Genomic DNA, 6,000 nt, shown 5'->3' with positions numbered 1-6,000 from the left:
TATATATATATATATATATGTATATATATAATTGTATGTATGCATATTTCATTCCATTATCTCTTCCATTTTGCCATACCCGTAATAATTAAAAGATAAAGAAAGTAATTTTTACAATTTACTCTTGATAAAACCATCCAGAGCAAAATCTTATAGACAATATCCTCAATTAGCTAACCATTTTGACATTCCTACATTCATGCCTCGGTCGGAACTAATCATTACCACTTTAACAAATTCCCTGTTTGATGTTTGACAGAGTATTCATGTTAATTTACTTTGTGCAGCTCTTCTAGGAGAAGGACACTCCAAAATCAAACCATTGTTCTCTAGTCTTGGGTAGTGCCATAGCCTCTGTACAATGGTCTTCCACTGTTTTGGGTTAGAGTTCTCTTGCTTGAGAGTACACTCGGGCACACTATTCTATCTACTTTATTTTCCTCTTGTTCTGTTAAAGTATTTACAGTATATGTAGGAAATATTTGTTTTAATGTTATGACTGTTCTTAAAATATTTTATTTTTCCTTGTTTCCTTTCCTTACTGGGCTATTTTCCCTGGTGGGGCCCCTTGGGCTTATAGCATCCTGCTTTTCGAACTAGGGTTATAGCTTAGCAATTAATAATAATAATAATAATAATAATAATAATAATAATAATGATAATATATATATATGTATATATATATATATATATATATATATATATATATATATATATATATATATATATATATATATATATATATATATAAACAACTACTATAATTATACTACTTCTATCCTATCAGACGATAGGTCGTGGTTCGTGTGTAAGCGAGAGGCAGGAGCAAAACCATCATGTCAATAAAATGGCTACCATCCCTTGGCTAAATATTCTTTTCATTTAATCTATTTACTTGTAGGTGTAAAGAATTTCCAATTTTTCTCATCTTTGATTCTGACAAGATTCTCTCTCTCTCTCTCTCTCTCTCTCTCTCTCTCTCTCTCTCTCTCTCTCTCTCTCTCTCTCTCATGTATGTATATATATATATATATATATATATATATATATATATATATATATATATATATATATATAAATTTATTTATTTATTTAGTGGTATTTCTCAATAAATGCAAAGCACCGTTTTCACACGCAACTCCATAAAATTAACTTCTGAAAAAATGCGCTATTATTATTATTATTATTATTATTATTATTATTATTATTATTATTATTATTATTATTATTATTATTATTACTTGCTAAGCTACACCCCTAATTGGAAAAGCAGGATGCTATATGGCCAAGGGCTCTAAGAGGGAAAATAGCTCCGTGAGAAAAGGAAATGAGTAAATAAACTATAGGAAAAGTAATGAACATTTTAAAATATTTTAAGAACAGTAACAATATTAAAACACATCTTTCATACATAGACTATAAAAACTTAAAAAAGCAAGAGGAAGAGAAATGAGATAGAAAAGTGTGCCCGAGTGTACCCTCAAGCAAGAGAACTCTAACCCAAGACAGTGGAAGACCATGGTAGAGAGGCTATGGCACTATCCATGACAAGAGAACATTGGTTTGATTTTGGAGTGTCTTTCTCCTAGAGGAGCTGCTTTCCATAGCTACAGAATCTCTTCTACCATTAGCAATAGGAAAGAAGCCATTGGACAATTATAAGAAGAAGAATTGTTTGGTAATCTCAGTGTGGTCAGGTGTATGAGGACACAGGAGAACAGGGAAAGAATAGTCTAGACTACTCGGTATGTGTGGGCAAAGAAATAAAGAGCAGTAAACAGTCAAAGGCTCCAATAACTCTCTAGCGGTAATATCTCAACGGGTGGCTGGTGCCCTGGCCAACCTACTACCTACCTTCAGTGATATACCTAAAAAAACAGACTTTCTTGAATAAAACTCTAAATGCAATATACTTATCTGAAAATTTTACTTGAAAGGAAATAAAAGAAATAACTAGATTGATCACTAATTAAAACAATGAAACACACATGGGGTGATCAATATAGAAAAATGATAATTATTCATAAGTAAAATCAATGCGAATATCATTGACACAGTTAAAGAATTATGTGATCGATCAATAAAAAAAAAATCAGTGACTCGGTCACCAGATACAAAAATCAATGAACCAATCACCAGATTAACAAATAAGAAAACCTTTGAAACAATCACAAGATACAGCAATAGGGAAATTAATGAAACAGCCATAAGATTATCATACGAAGTAATCAGTGAAAAAATCATCAGAGAAACTAATAAGGATATCAGTTAAAGAATCGCAGATTAATAAATAAGGATATCAGAGAAAAAAACCGGCTTAATTAATAGGAAAATTAATGAAACAATCCCCTAATTAGATATATATAAATACCAGAGAAACAATCACAGGATTGACAAATAGGAATATCTGTGAAATATTCAGTTGATCAATGAATAAATAAGTGAAACAATCCCCAGAACAATAAAGAATGATATCGGTGAAATAATCAAAATATCTATAAAAAAAAAAAAACAATCCGCCAATTTAAAAATATGGATATAGTTGAAACTCTCACCGGAATAAACAAGAGGGAAATTAACTCTATTGAAGAACCAGACAGTCAGCAAACCAGTGAAAGCTCGAATTCATTGATCCATGAAAACCCGGAGTGTAACAAAGGGAAACTCAAAAGACTAATCGTTCAACCAATAAAGCAATGATATGGTCAACTGCTCAATTAAACGATCAGCCGACGGAATTTCATATTAGAGAAAATATTTCCTGAAATGATATTGACATTTGGGATAGATGTATTCTAATTAAAACGATTGACACTACTGCAATAACCTTCATGAATACCCTGTCCTCTGATGAAATGAATAGCCACAAAGGTTTTACATATTTATTTGTTCTGAAGAACTGATAACGAAATGCAATATTAGTTAGATATCATTTTAAAATTTTTTATTACATTTTCAGCGTTATATGACTACAGAAAATATATTTATTTATTATGGCTCGTTCAGTAACATACAAAAGAGGAAGTTGGATTGTCCAAATCTATCCTTGTTCAGCTCTTCCTTTCCTTCCCTTATATCTATCTCAAGTCCTTTACCTCATTCGGCTGATTTCTTTTATTTCACTAGAAACGATATTAGCTTCGGCACATACACATATGAATATCATGAATATTCAAATGTCAATAAGTAAATGCATACTTTAACACATATACATAATAAATATATATATATATATATATATATATATATATATATATATATATATATATATATATATATATGTATATATATATATATATATATATATATATATATATATATATATATATATATATATATATACTGTATATATATATATATATATATATATATATATATATATATATATATATATATATATATATATATATATATATATATATATATATATGTAGGTTTATGTATAGGTGTATGAATATTTGTATTTGAAACGGAATCATTTAGTTATTTCCAGAAAATTGCAAGTTTTTTCAGGCATTGATTAATTTTGACTCATTTGCACAAACCATCGAATTTTGACAACTAAAATATCCTTGATGGACTAATGAAAGTTAATAAACGAATCCAACGTTCAAATATTTCCGCGTAATCCTCTAAATACGATATCCATGCTTTCATGTTTTTTTTATTAAAAAAGACAATCTATTTGCGGAAAAATAAACCCCAATTAGCTATCTTGAATATCATTCCATGCAAGTGAAATAAATACAACATGCAATCAGCGTTCACTGCTAAAACTGAAGTCGAATTCAAACGCAATCAAAAGCGATATAGCTTAATCAGAACTTTTCACCTATTTAATTCCATTCACCCCAATAAATGCGGCTGTGTAAAAACTATATTAATATGGTATCGACTCACCTTTGGGGATGAGCAATTTTTTCCTTTTAGAGTTCAACGCGCATTTGCAAGTAAAAAAATTCACTTGAAAAAAATCTAAATCGAATACACAAAAAGGTGTATCAAATATGTGCAAAATGAGTCTCAAAATATTTATAAAGTCACTCTTTCATTTCTACATTTCCATTACCGAATCTTAAATAATAATACAACGGCTACTGTATATACTGTAGTCCTATGCAGTGAGTTCCAATTTACCTTCAATTTATCTGGTTCATTTAAATCGAATTTCGTTTTCTGTTACTCACATGAAACACCATATTCTATCATGTTAAATTTTCTCTCTGATCAAAAAATTTTACATTTCTGCAGCAGATATATCCAGCATATCTCACTTAAATTCTCCTATTCAGTTTCCAACACCCTTTTCTTTTTATTAAACAAAAAAAAATTAGATTTACTCCCAGAGGCCTCTGGGCCCAAGAAAATAATGAAACTTACTGTATTTCCAAGAAAAACCAGTAATGAAACTAAATAAATGGACACGTTATGATACGGTCTTAATTTCCGTTGGCAAGACGAAAACTTATGGATTTAAAAAAAAAAGTTTAGCAAACCATACAGCAAACGTTTTTAATGAGCGAGCACCTAAAACGAAGAGTCAGTGACATTCCACTGTGTTGGTCTCAAGTTCAAATCGCACTTATGTCTATTAGGTCACATTACTCGGTCCGTCCCCAGCCTAAAGCCCACCCACCTGTAAATGGATATATTGGGCAGTGGGGCTAACGATCTTGTTCACGATAATATATCCTCACCAAGAACAGTATGCAACTTAATACTTCAAGGCAAGGGAAACGGAATTCGTGTACATGGAAGGGAACGACCCTCATCAAGCCTTGCTGGATCGCGATTGAATTCTATAACTAGGCTCAAAGGAGAGAGAGAGAGAGAGAGAGAGAGAGAGAGAGAGAGAGAGAGAGAGAGAGAGAGAGCAATAATGAAATATATTTAAATATAGTTTGTTGTAAACTAGATATACTTGAGCGCTTTATTTCTTTGGAAGTGACTGCAAGTGACCATCGATAACACTGTGACAGTCATATTATATTCAAGTAAGTCTGTAAAAACAGTTACAATTATCAAAATTTTCCTTTAAAAAGTCATTTAAATGACTTACCTTTAAAAGGCCAAACCTCTCTACAGAATGTTATATTTAACCTCAAATACAAATAGTGAATAAGTAAAATACAAAAGAAAAACAAATCCGTTCGTCATACCTGTACCCTCAGTATATCAAAGAACATGGCAAAAACATACTGCAAAATCTTCACTTACCTGGAATAAAGAAAAGAGTACAATTAACGAACAACATGAGTTATTTTCGTCAGTAATAGGAATACTAAAATATAACCAAAATAATAGAAAATGAACGTAATTACCAAATAAATACATAATTCTACCATCATTATCAATGGAAATATTACAAATAAGAATCCTAATAACACATCATTATCATCTTTCCTAAATCAATAAGGGCCTATTCAACTGATCGAATATCCTGTCAACACCAAATGGTGTTTTCACTTTGGAATCCATTATCGGTTTATCAGCCAATTCCTCAGCATCAGATGATCTCGACAGCTTCCGATTCAAAGGTTCCCCTGAGATTGAAAATCTTGCATGTTTCCAGCCTCCAATACGAGTTGATAGAGCTGACGAGTATTTGTTAATTAAGGATTATTCTTATATTCTTTTATACGATTTTCATAATTTCTAATTCACATGCAATGTTTTTTTTTTAAATGAACGATATCAATACTATATATATAAAATAATAAACAATGTTTATTATATATATATATATATATATATATATATATATATATATATATATATATATATATATATATACATATATATATATATATATATATATATATATATATATATATATATATATATATATATACATATATATATATATATATATATATATATATATATATATATATATATATATATATATATATATATATATATATATATATATGCGTAAAAATCACAGGAAAACGTGATGCTCAGAGGCAGAAGAACCACAGGGAAAATGAAAATACAGAA

General features: G+C 29.6%; 1 pseudogene; it reads left to right on the top strand.

The window, feature by feature from the left end:
* LOC137632194 (nephrin-like) overlaps positions 1–6,000 on the top strand; it is a 51,168-nt pseudogene that overhangs the window by 40,507 nt on the left and 4,661 nt on the right.

Source organism: Palaemon carinicauda, chromosome 3 (genome assembly GCF_036898095.1).
Source record: "Palaemon carinicauda isolate YSFRI2023 chromosome 3, ASM3689809v2, whole genome shotgun sequence".
In the NCBI taxonomy this organism is placed as follows: Eukaryota; Metazoa; Arthropoda; class Malacostraca; order Decapoda; family Palaemonidae; genus Palaemon; species Palaemon carinicauda.
This window is presented reverse-complemented; position numbering and strand designations above follow the sequence as displayed.